The sequence below is a fragment of the Haliotis rubra genome, unplaced genomic scaffold (assembly GCF_003918875.1).
Source record: "Haliotis rubra isolate DU_JTF1 unplaced genomic scaffold, ASM391887v1 Scf469, whole genome shotgun sequence".
Taxonomy (NCBI): domain Eukaryota; kingdom Metazoa; phylum Mollusca; class Gastropoda; order Lepetellida; family Haliotidae; genus Haliotis; species Haliotis rubra.
The window spans coordinates 589,928-604,254 of NW_025767156.1; the positions used below are offsets into that span (position 1 = coordinate 589,928).

Sequence of the window (14,327 nt, forward strand, 5' to 3'; positions counted from 1 at the left end):
AACTTCAATATAAAAGAAACTATAGATTTTTGTTCATTAACGGTTGGTTTATTGTTTGACGAGACGAATAACACAGACGAGCAAATTAACCACGAGTACTAATCGATGTGCACCGTTTTGTAACTGTGTTAAAGTGCCCTTATATGATACAACAGTGTGTATGTTTGAGGAAGTGCTCGGCTGGACAGCAAGCGACTGTTACTGAATAGAATTATGATTGTGTTTTTCAATTTACTGTAACAAGAGATTAGAAATGTATGGCTATGTATGTTTGGTCGATTTTAGATTCACGGACAAATTTGCTGGATACATTTTGATAGAATTTTGTTTTCTTGTAAATATTATATTTTGTCGGACGTGTGAAAACGATTTAGTTGATGACACTAAATAAGTGACCTAGTACAGCAGTAAATCGGCAATCCATCACAATATAATCAACAAATTGTTCATATGTAACCCCAAACAATAACTATACCTGGATCCATGACACTGAATCGCTGACCTAGGGCAGGTACTCGATGACCGAATACGGTTGATCAGTGTGAACGGACAGTAAATATGTGACCAATGATATTTGACCCGTTACAATTAATATGTGACCTTACCATGAAGTAAATCTGTCACTCTTGACAGAACATTTGTGATCGTGACATTGGATGTAGTAAATGCGCGAATATTGACAGACTTGTAAATATGGGATCCAAGACAGTAAATATGTGACCCGTGACAGTGGATGTAGTAAATGCGCGAATATTGACAGACTTGTAAATATGGGATCCAAGACAGTAAATATGTGACCCGTGACAGTGGATGTAGTAAAAGCGCGAATATTGACAGATATGTAAATATGTGACCCGTGACAGTAGATATGTGACCAGTGACAGTGGATGTAGTAAAAGCGCGAATATTGACAGACTTGTAAATATGTGACCCGTGACAGTAGATATGTGACCCGTGACAGTGGATGTAGTAAAAGCGCGAATATTGACAGACATAAATATGTGACCCGTGACAGTAGATATGTGACCAGTGACAGTGGATGTAGTAAAAGCGCGAATATTGACAGACTTGTAAATATGTGATCCAAGACAGTAAATACGCGACCCGTAACGGAAAGTTATAAAAGCGCGAATATTGACTGACTTGTAAATATGTGACCCGTGACAGTAGATATGTGACCAGTGACAGTGGATGTAGTAAAAGCGCGAATATTGACAGACTTGTAAATATGTGATCCAAGACAGTAAATACGAGACCCGTGACGGAAAGTTAGTAAAACCCGGAAGGCGAATTATGCATGTTGTAACATTTGAAAGACAAAAATGACAAAAACAGTCTCTGTAATCCTAGAGGAAATTTCATAGTAACTATTTAAAGTTTTCCAACTTGTTAATTCAGTTAGGCCCAGTGGGACTCAAATCTTTCATCGTAATGTTATCACGCTATTCACGCCATTATCCGCAGCAATTTTCGTATTCATATCCAACATGCTTCAGTATTAACTGGGAGTCTCGACATGCAGTCGTAAACAATACATGGTGTTGATGTAGAGCAAAGTTCATGACCAGACAGAGAATTATGATGCCCTATATGGACACGCTGAATGTTGAAGCCCAGTGTCGTGCAGGGATTGTAAATTGGACGGATAAAGTGGGTAATCATTTCAAAGCATATCTGCGGCGCAGTTTCAGAGGTTAATTTGTGTACACAAATTTGGGAAGGGGTTAAGTATGCGCTTGTAATTTCTTCAACCCAATCAGGACAACAAATAGACACATTTTTCATTTTAACACCTAATGCCGTGGTTGGTTTATAAAGGTATTCATCGCTATTCGAGATTGTTGGTATTCAGTATAGGACTGACTGACTAACTGAGTTTAGCTTTACGCCGCTTTTAGCAATATTCCAGCAATATCACGGCGGGGGACACCAGAAATGGGCTTAACACATTGTGCCCATGTGGGGGATCGAACCCGGGTCTTCGGCGTGACGAGCCAACGCTTTAACCACTAAGTTACCCCACCGCCCATTCAGTATAGGAGTGTTGAGAAGTTGTTATATGTGACATAGAAAATATGGTGCATCACGCGACTAGTTACAATAAGGAACAATTATATTCCTGTGAGATATTTTTTTATGCGTGTTGTTTCTAGTGAAGGGTTTCGAGTCTAGATTGACAAACCAGTGGTTGATACTATGAACAACGTCCCACGACGTCGGGTCACGATGACATCAGGTCAGCAAACATGACCAACTGACCTAATACGACTAGGATGTTTTGATTTGTAGAAATTGTATAATGACATTGACTTAAAAAACTGTTTACGCATTTGTATATTGTTATGGCGTTATGTGTGGAGTGGAGTGGCGTGTTTTCAGAATAACGTCATGAAGTTGTTTTTCTTGAAAAGGATATTGACACTACTGGTCTACAATTGAAGTAAGCCAAAGGGCCAGTCGTTTAAGGACCCGGGTTCATTGTGCTGAATTGGGTCTATAGATGTGATTATGATCCTTGGGTTTCAGCATCACATCCGTAATCAGTAATCCCATGACATGAAATAGTTAATGCGGGCTTGTTGATCGAATGTATCAGATTAACACGGGTTAGCCTAAAAGATAATTAAAGCATAAAAATATCACTAATGCAATATTTGTCACCAGGATATGCGTGAACACCCGGTGCAAGTACTGATTTTCAGTGGCCAAATCATACGATTGTCACAGCTAATTTGCGCTTTACACTATTTGCATCCGTTTCTGGGGATAGTCAAAACCGGGTTTTCCTTTTCACTGTCGTTTTATATAGTATAATTCATAATTCAAGCCTTAAATTTGCAAATTTGAATACTATAAAAAGGTAATGGCATTAAATCATGAAACCGTATTTTGAGTAAAATGATAGAACGGTTTCATTGTTACTTTGATTGGCATGCTTTCTTGAAACACTGTTGCCTCAGCTTTGCTTTTGCTTGGATTATTCATGGGGAATCGCAATACGGCTGTCAGTTTATGCGCAAAGAAATTACTAGATGTTATTGCAAAAGATGTAATTTCTTGTATTCACGCTCAATTAAACTTGACAGTGAAGGATAGGATGGTCGAACATGTGAGGATCCGTTGTTGCCTCCCTTTGCTCTAACGACATCCGCTGATCCTGGATTCGCATATCTAAGATTCTCCAGCTTATGATCTTCACAGTGTTTTAGAAACAATCGAGCATGCACTTTCCGATGAGATTTCAAAGATCTTCGTACAACATTGGTTCAGATAATGTTTGATCAGGGTAACTGCACTCACGCATTTCAACAATATTTTTAGTAGACACGAAGGAAAACATTTTCAAATTAATCAGTGACCAAATTAACATCCGATGCAAGCCCTTGTTTCATCTTGTACGATATGCTCCCGTTTTTCTGAAGTCGAGCTTTCGTTTTGCCTCAGCGTGTGTTTGTGACGAGTCCCACCGGCGGGTCAAGATAACCAGGATAATTGATTGTGATTCATGAAGAAAAGTTTCAGCTGGTAACTCTTCCACCATGAATCAAACAGAGATATATTGGTGTCAAGGGTTTGTTTCACCCAGTTACTCGCGTGATTTCGACAGAGATAAGACTCATCAGGTTAGTCTACAACTGTGACTTTAGCACACCTATGATAAAGCCATAGACAAGTACGTGTCAGCCAATTACTCTATACTGGTTTCAACAGAGATATAACAGCGCCACAGATGCATCAAGTCAGTCTGCACTCGTGACCTAAACATGCCAATGTAGTGTCATGGACAACATGTATCCAGTTACTCCAAACTAATGACTTCAACAGAGATACAGTAGAGCCATGGATACCTGTCAACCAGTTAGTCTACACTCGCAACTAAAACAGACCCATGATAGCGCCACGGGCAGTATTCATCCAGTTACTCGACACTATTGACTTCAACGTCAACAGAGATACAGTAGTGCCATGGACACGTATCAACCAGTTACTCTACACTCGTAACTAAAACAGACCACGGACAGTATTCATCCAGTTACTCGACAATAATGACTTCAACAGTGATACAGTAGTGCCCTGGACACATGTCAACCAGTTACTGTACACTCGTAACTAAAACAGACCCATGATAGCGCCACGGACAGCATTCATTCAGTTACTCGACAATAATGACTTCAACAAATCTAGAGATACGGTAGTGCCGTGGACACTTGTCAACCAGTTACTCTGCACTCGTAACTAAAACAGACCCATGATAGCGCCACAGACAGCATTCATCCAGTTACTCGACAATAATGACTTCAACAGAGAAACAGTAGTGCCATGTACACGCGTCAACCAGTTACTCTAATCTCGTAACTAAAACAGACCCATGATGCCACTACGGACAACATTCATCCAGTTACTCGCCACTATTGACTTCAACGTCAACAGAGATACAGGAGTGCCATGGAGACGCGTCAACTAGATACTCTACAGTCGTTACTAAAACAGACCCATGATGCCACTACGGACATCATTCATCCAGTTACTCGACACTATTGACTTCATCGTCAACAGAGATACAGTAGTGCCATGGAGACGCGTCAACCAGTTACTCTACACTCGTTACTAAAACAGACCCATGATACCGCCACGGACAGTATTCATCCAGTTACTCGACAATAATGACTTCAACAGAGATAAGGTAGTGCCATGGAGACGCGTCAACCAGTTACTCTGAACTCGTAACTAAAACAGACCCATGATACCGCCACGGACAGCATTCATCCAGTTACTCGACAATAATGACTTCAACAGAGATACGGTAGTGCCATGGACACGCGTCAACCAGTTACTCTACACTCGTAACTAAAACAGACCCATGATACCGCCACGGACAGCATTCATCCAGTTTTTCGACAATAATGACTTCAACAGAGATACGGCAGTGCCATGGACACGTATCAACCATTTATTCTACACCCATGACTTAAATAAAGATGTAACAGTGGCATGGACACTTTCATCCATATGGTCTAGATCGGCACCTGTGAATGAAAAAGACCAATGATAGAGCCGACAATATGAGTCACCATGTTGCTCTCTACACCAGTGGTACATGATGGCGTTGTGGGTACGTGTCATTCAGTTCCTCATCACCCAGAGTTGTATCAATGAACCAAGACTCTAGTCATGCCTACCCGCTATTCGCTACGTGGGGCGGTGGGGTAGCCTAATGGATAAAACGTCCGCTCGTCACCCCGAAGACCCGGGTTCGATTCCACACACGGGTACAATATGTGAAGCCTATCGCTGGTGTTCCCCGCCGTGTTATTGCTGGAATATTGCTAAAAGTGGCGTAAAACCATACTCACTCACTCCTCGTTACGTCTTGTTACAACGACAACTCTGCGATTCCGCTTTCCTGGTCCAGGCTGAAACATCTCAAGAGGCGATCGATTGAACAAACTAATATGTTTATACAGCCATAAATGCTACAGACTGATGGCATTTTTACGAATTATATGATACAATTCATATAAAACAGTTTGAAATGATATGTTCCATTGCAACTTAGAAAGCAATCGCGAGGAATAAGTGGTCGGTGTGATGTAACTTAACGGCATCGTTGTCATAATACAAAAATAGACGAAATGGTGTATATAATGGATCGCTGTATGTTAATCGGTAATATGGAATATTGTCCCGACCGCCAAGTAATGTTTTGCTGAAGGTCACACATCCTAAAATCGATAGCTTTACAACCTTCAGAATCGACGTTTCATACAAAGCTCAAGATTTCAAGTAGAGAGAACTCATTCATAAATATTGCTGCATCAACTCTAACATATATGAAATGAATTTACGTTTTATTATCAGAAAATTACGAACATTAAGAACGATATAAATACATTAAAGAATAATGAAAGAATGTTCCATGAATGTTTTGTTTCTGACCCGATTGCTCTTAAAAAAATATGTTAATAACATTGTAATACTGTTTTCATGTTCATATATTTTGTGTAATCAATACTTGAATTGTATCTCTGATGTGGCTCCAAGCGACCTGAGTGTATTACAGATCAGTTCAGTCGTGATCCTTTCAAATTACATTATGACGTCTTTATCAACAGGATGGGCGGTGGGGTAGTCTAGTGGTTAAAGCGTTGGCTCGTCACGCCGAAGACCCGGGTTCGAATCCCCACATGGGCACAATGAGTGAAGCCCATTTCTGGTGTCCCCCGCCGTGATATTGCTGGAATATTGCTAAGAGCGGCGTAAAACCAAACTCAGTCAGTCAGTCAGTTATCAACAGGACAATGTAAGCGTCGACTCTTTCCTATTGGCCTTGTGGCCTCGGAGAGGGTCACAGATGTTTCCATCAGAGATAATGCCACATCTGTGTCTAGATTGTTGATGGGGTCATCAGCTATTGGTGATATTCAAAAGTTGGATGGAGGGCGTTGACAAGGTATTTCATTGTTACAATATTGTGCCCCTTGCCCTGCTTGGGACCAGCCGTATTTGGTTGTCTAGACCTAGGTGCCCTAACTGTGTAATTTGGCGTGAGAGCCTTCAGCTATGTCTGCAGAATACAAATGATGGGTGCCATCAAACAGATATTAATCCTCGTTATTCCTTGACAGCTTCAACTACTTTCGAAATGAGGGGACGTGACAGAGTTAATGCTTGGCTGACATCCCATTACTTTAAATGACACTAAACTATCCCGTCGTCACCTAACCTCGTTGGTGGGGACTTAAACAAAAAGTATTAAAAGAAGTGCTGAACCAAAGGTAGATTTCGTTAGGTGCATTGTTTGTCTGTGCGCAGTGAGCGATAGGAGTTTGATGGATTCAGTTATATCACTACACAAGAGCTTAAATACTATTATGGATAAAAATTATCTGAGTCGTGGACCTTTTTCACATTGTTTAGATTCACAAGCACATAATCGTACTTATTATCATAGAACAAAGAAAGGGTCTGTGCTTTGACATTGAATAAATTGGTTTGTCGTAATGCCAATAAATGACGTTGTTTTATTCCATGATGTGAATATTATGTCAAATTATATGAGAGGCAGTAGGATTGTGTGCAAAGATAATTGACAAGAAAAGCATTAATTCATTTGTATATTATTTTACATAATCTAAAAACAAAAAAAATATAAAGAAATTCAATTGTACAAACAGTACACAGGTATCATACCAACAGTTTACATGATTCAGGACGTAAAAACATTCATGGACATGACTACGATTAATCCCAATCTCATACAAACGACAGAGTATCATACAATGAACTCGTGAACACTATTATGGCTAGTCTGTATGACTCCAAGTAGTAATATCTGGCCTGGACTCAGATTGGTATGAGAGGGCTCTGGCAATATGTTTGCGCGGAGACCAATTGCCCCTGAGACATCAAACCAGATTGATGGCATATAGTGCTTTTAGGTCTGATAAGGTCCTCCTGCGATCTTTAACGTTGGTAATTGCAATCTGGTGTAATGGTCATTTGAAACTTTAGCTTCGTGTTTTCAAATCAATCCGTGATGAGTCTATACCAAGCCTGTTCAATGCGTTGTAGATACACCTGGCTTTGATTCTTTTCATAATCAGAGGCAAAGATCAGAGCGTGTTGTGGCAATCAGAGGTAATAGTTTGAATCTCATTCCCTTTTGCAGTTATTTTTATACTTAGATTCTCAGAAGTGGTTTTCAGCAAGTGCAGGGAAAGGGCTACTGAAGGACAGTGCTCCTTGCTCAATGGCTCGTATAAGTGTCTGATTTGTTTATTTTGTTTCTGTGCGGGGTAGCAACAAACCACTGGCGGGCCACCCGTGTGGCAGGACACGCTTACCTTTTTAGCGAACGCTTGGTGTCATCAGTGATTCACTCATATATTTTTCAACGCTGTTTCGCATTTAAGGTCCAATAGAAAATGTTTTATATTCTGGATATTCTTTGGCGTTGACGTTTCATACAATTCATTATTGATTGCAATTACTGATATTTTGCTTTATCAATAATTCAAACTCCTCAATGGTGAAGTGAATAGAGCATGCGCTTGGTGAGCGGAAGGTCGATGGTTCGATCCCAGGAGGGTCATACCATAATTGGGGCGGTGGGGTAGCCAGGTGGTTAAAGAGTTCGCTCGTCACGCCGAAGACCCAGTTTCGATTCCCCACATGGGCACAATGTGTGAAGCCCATTTCTGGTGCTGCTGGAATATTGCTAAGAGTGGCGTTAAACCATACTCACTCACTCCTCGTTACGTCTTGTTACAACGACAACTCTTTGATTCCGCTTTCCAAAATTCAGTAAAAGATGGTGCTATAAAGAGGACGAAACACCTTCTAGTCGGTTCGGAGTCAAGACGCTGTGCCTGAGGTGGTACCAATATTTACCTCCCACCTGGTATCTCTGTAACCTAGGAAGTCTGTAAGCCCCATTTCAACTCACCTCGACAAAATGAGGTCACGATGTAGCATGTATAATGGTCCCGTGAATAGGATTTCAAGACACTAAATATAATCAACATTACCTGCTAGCATTTTACAGATTAAAACTTCGAAGATGTGTGGCACTTTTGAAAAGTACTGACCCTACAATACATTTCAAAATGTTATTTTACGAAAGCCACAGTGCCTATATTTTTTAAAGTTTCAGTGCCACTAGATAACACTCGAAGCTAAAAACGTGTGAGCATTCATACAATGTACTGCATCTGCCAGTTATATTGTAATAAACATTTGGACGTTCAAAAGACTTCATTGATCTTCTTCCAAAGAACCTTTTTGTATTGTTGGACATGAAAGTGAGATTTCGCTTCAAAAGGTCTTGTCTGGCGTATTCATTTCAAGCGATTATCTGCCTTGCTGAATGCTTGTTTCGTTTTAGTAGGATCTTGTCCCTTCATCTAGTTTTTGTAAATCTGATGTGAAATGGGTTATCTCGTGATAAACGTTTATCCATTTGTGGCATCCAAGCAACTGATAGCGAAACGAAGGGGCGTCTCAAAGAACAATCTGCCCATTGATGCAAGCTAAATAACCGTAGACATGATAGTGACGTTCGCGAGTGGTATTGTGTGCATCGCATTCGTAGGACTAACCTTTGAATAATATTCAATTGCGTGTAAGTAGCTGGCATTTTCATGAAATATATACTCATGGAAACGAATAAGGGAACACCTGAAAGTACAAGTGTTCCTATTCTTTTCCAGGTTTCTTCACATGCGTTGTATTGCACTGTGGGTGCAATTCTGGAAAAGAATAAACACTTGTACTTTCAGGTGTTCCCCTATTCGTTTCCATGAGTATATATGTACATGGAGTGGACAAACATGTCAGTGTTGTGTCATGCCAGAACATTTATTCTACCACGGATGAGATCAACATTTATTGATTTCATTGGGCTACATGTGTGTTTAGAGTTAGCCACATTGACCACACGATCCCCAGAAGAATCACCTGCACTTCCATGGCACTTTGGCGTTATGCTCAAGGAGAATAATAACAGATGAAAACCAATGGCGTCGTGTGTAATGGGCAAGGGATTTTCTGTGGGAATGCACTAACCGAATTTGCCTTGAGCCCTTTCCTACATGACCTGAGATGGCAAATTCACGTCTCGAAGACGAAGTCTGGCAGAACGTTCTTTAAAAGCGGCTATTGGGGTCATTTTAACGGCCATAAAGTCATAAAATAGTAAATGCTACTGCTGCTACAAAATTCTAATACATGTATGTCACGGAATAGCCCTAGAGCGTCATCAACATCACAACACAGTGCAGTATGGAGATCAACAACATAAGTTTATTAAAAAGTTATTACAACACACGAAACATCCATCTTCAAATTCACCATACACGCCTATCATGATCCCTACAAGTAAACCCTATTCACTCAGACATACTACAGTAAGTTTCACCCGACTCAATGACATCTTCCCAACACCCATTTCATAACACATCATCCCACACGGACAACCAATTACTTTACATACCCACACGTCTATGTGTATACAAACACATACGTTACTTAATATAATAAACAAAAATATCTACACTATGAATTACATGTATTTCTTATTCACCTCTATGACAACAGATTATACAAGAATTATAGGATTCGTATAACCATATTCACAGTAACTGTGCCAATGCATGAATATCAAACTGATTACAATGTTCAGTTAAAGGATGGTACTATTACATGTCCTTTTATGTCATACACATGACGGTTATACAGGAGTCAGAGATGCGTCGTCATCTGTGCCTCTGTCGCTGGATCCTCTCCAGGTTCGGTACACTCAAGTGTAAGAAGGGTATTTGATTCAGGCGGCAACCGGCTTGAACATCCTAGGGTTATGAACACACGACCTGGCCAAGGTCAACACTCCCATGGGACATCGTCTCCACACCGTAACGAAGCGCCCTCGACGTGACGTTGTGACGACTTCGCACATACACGCCCATCCGTAGGCTTTTGCTGTAACATTTGGAGTGAATACTAAATACACAGCACTACATTTCACTATATTACTACACTATAGTGCTTACACTCCGAGACTATACCAATACATGTATGCCTTCAACATTTTTATGGTGATATTACGTAATTGACTATTGCAAACACTTCCTTAACATTCACGATAACTACAAAATACACGAATTGTAGTATAACGCTGTCATTCAATTCACACAATGCAAATCATACAACTTCCACGAATACTCAAATATTCATTCACAAAAATCGTACTCACGTTCACTGCAAAGAATGACAAAATTAAACATTCTAACCATATAACAGAAACCATAAACACTGCTCTACCACTCCCATATTACGCCCAAGTGACCAAGAAATGTTGCATAAATATAGAATCTAAGCAATATTAATTCTAAAGATAATACGTCAATGTACTCACACATCCAAGTGACCAAATATGACGAGAAACACACAGCATAGATCCGACATGGACGCTCTCTAAACTCGCTGTGCACCCAGACAACCGCCTAACCAGCCTATGTAGGACACGCGCACGTGCTGCATGCTTTTCCCGCGCACAAGCCCATGCTCATACACACTTGTTCGCTCGCTCTCGCCTGGACTACGGGTTTTAATAAACTTGGTTGTGACAATGTAAAAAAAATTCAACGCTCAGGGCAGCTAACTATCGTGGAGTAAATAAATCAGGTTGTAATCGCATTGAAATCGACATCCTATCAGGACATGACAGCTTAGTATAAACCGGCTAGACTCCTCTGTTCTCGGTGCTCTTGTTGCATTTACTATGCAGATAAGAGCATGTCTTAACTATACACAAACTCACCCCGTGGTTGGTGACGGAGTTAGATTGAAAGTTCCTTATTCTCTGGATTAAACGTTTTGCATGTGTATGTGAGACCTATTACGGATTGACTAATGATAATAGCATATTCACGTGTAATGTCTTGTTGGACCAGATAGATGACTTGAACAGCTGCAGTGGAAATTGCATAGTATGCTGAAATTAGTTTTTCTTGTCAAGAGATGATCAGTCGTCCTAAAGATCTTGTGACTACAACGTCTGTTGCCGAGCTCAGAAAATTAATTTCCATGGCGGGATGAGCACTTTTAATGACACCCATACATGCGGAAGGATACTCGTCTACTTCATACCATGTCTTAGGAGCCATTACAGGGGATTGAGCAACAAATACAGCCCTGCCGCTGAACCACACACCCAGCCCAAACAAGAACTTCAAATAGCGTCATTTATTGCCAAATAAGATATGTTTGGTATCACCTACCTACGCTACATTCCCAAGATGATAATTGTGATGATGATTCATGGTGTCAAGTATGAACACGTTCATGACAACGATCACGTTTGTTGTCCTTCGTAGTTACAGAAGATGACATCTGTGACTGATGCTGTCTTGTCGACGTCATTAGGGTCTCCTGAGCCTGCAAGAATTGCCTAAACGTTCTCTCAGACTTTTGAATCAATATCTTAGAGACTCCGAGATTGAATGCTTTACTGATAATGTAGTAGTCTGTTCATGGAGCCTTCAGATCCCAGACGAAACCCGACACAAAGCCAACATATATACCTTCAACAACAAAAGGGCAGACGAGCTGTTTTTCAGATTAATTATATAACGAATGAGCATGTCTCGACAATTGCAAATGAATGTTTTGATCGGTCATTTTAAACATATTACACAGTCAAATGTAGTCATCCGTGTAATGATCGGCACCATTCATAGACAAAATGCGTCTTCAGGACTTTGTCGTGCAACTATTTTATGAAGCGTGGAATTAAAGTAACATTATCGCCTGTTATATCTTCAACGCCTAACGCCCATGTGATATAAGAGTGAATGAGTGAGTTTACTTTTACGCCGCTTTTTGGGATACTGCAGCATACCACGGCCGGGGGACTAGAAATGAGCTTTACACTGATATAAGATATAGTAATGCAAGAAAATAGACAGATGATAGAAGGACACGTTGCTTGTACAAGTTGTGTCAATGGGGGATGGTAGGTACCTTCATGTATTAAGGAAAAGTGTCCTCTTTATTAAATGTCACACTACGTCACAATTTTTTCCGAGACTATCATTTGGAAACGAATTAGTACAACTACTCATACAATATTTGCATATGACAATGTGCAATCATAAATTGATTCTTTCTTATATTAATGATTTTATAATAGCTAAATTCGGGATTGATCTTTAAGCTGCCTTCCTTTTAATTAAGAAGATTGAGGATTGTATGGTTTTTCGCTGCTTTAAGGTATATTCCAGCAATATCACATATCAGAAAGATGTTTCACAGATTGCACCAAGGTGGGGAATCGACTCGGACTTTCGATGTGATGAGCGAAAGCTTTAACGGCTAGTCTACCTCACCACAATTGAACTACAAAAACACACATAAACCCATTGATTTCCTTACCCAAGCCGTCAACTATAGATTTCTCGAAGAGCGTGATCAATCTCCCACTGAAAATGAACCATTCGTATTCAAATTGGTCCGTGATTGATGGAGAACAGGTCAGCCTGAAATGAGCATGCTATTGATAGCCCAAGGCACAGAGTGAATCCATGTTGATGGATATTTATACAGAGTCACTGACATGTCAAAGAATGACAGGCCTGTCGTGAAATGACGGTAATTTTAATACAAAATGTCTGGAATGTCAGCATCGTTGCAACAGTTTTAAGTCGCTACGTAAAAATTCAATTAGTGGAATAAGATGAAATATGGACAAACTGAAACATTCATCAAAGAATCTTGGGATGTCATGGTATGCGGCGGAATTTTGTTACGCTTGTTTATTCAAGAATGTCTGGCGGAAACAGACAATTTCTTTATCCATATCGTGTTCCTTGGGGTGTGACGATGGTAGTCAGGGCGCGGGACATGCATCTGTGCGGGGACTTGAGATATTGAACTTCATTTTCTTCACCTACTTGATTGGAACAGGCTGTTATTCCGCCTGGAATCATAATCATGTTTGTAGGTGTGGCTGTTTCGGACGTTCCATTGAACCATTCATACTGGCTGTAGAACAATAGGTAGTTCGGCAGATGAATATGATTCCGCCGATGAAAGATAGGTAAAGGTTGAAACCAAGTCAAATTCGTAAAAGCGTACATACTTCAAATGATATGGAAGAAACAATCTTGTCGAAATCTGTGAAAACACTTCCGTATTTTGAGGCAAATCTTATCATCTGGATTCACATATTCCATCATGCATTATTCGTAGTAAATTATTCCATGAAATTCTTAGTAGTGACAAAACCTCATCCGGACGAGAAAAATCATTTTACTATCGTTTCAGTAATTACTAGAAATAAGTGACGATATAATTTAGCAGGGACGAAGGATATACAATATTATGCAAAACATCAACTTATTAAATATGAATGATGAATCACTAACAAGTTCATTTGAATTATAACTCCATGCCAAATCTAATCCATTTGTGAATCATTTCAGAATGAAGAAATCATGATGAATCATATTTCGGTGGCGGACTAATGATTTTACAAATCATGTTTGTCATTTCGATGACCTGACAACATATATTGAATACTATCTGAAACAATGATTCAGTCAACCGTATGCAGTATTCAAAAATGTACCATGGTTTCATCGACATGGTACCATGCAACCTATTCGATATCGATGAATGATATCACAAACATCGACTCCTCATTTCATTCCACCGGAGTCTTCTAATCCATTCGAACTCGATGGGTGCATAAATTCAATTCAAATCGATGTTACAAAACTCCGGATCAAGGATCGAAGACTGAAACAATTCGAGTCGATATGAATGGATCG

The 14,327-nt window shown here is 40.0% G+C and overlaps 1 long non-coding RNA gene across 1 annotated transcript; it reads right to left on the reverse strand.

The window, feature by feature from the left end:
* Positions 1 to 9,779: 9,779 nt before the first annotated feature.
* On the reverse strand, positions 9,780 to 10,977 carry LOC124290527. Its single transcript, XR_006901963.1, has 2 exons — positions 10,915 to 10,977; positions 9,780 to 10,476 (listed from the first exon to the last, which is right to left on the reverse strand). It is a non-coding gene; the product is annotated as an uncharacterized LOC124290527 (long non-coding RNA).
* Between the last annotated feature and the right edge of the window lie 3,350 nt (positions 10,978 to 14,327).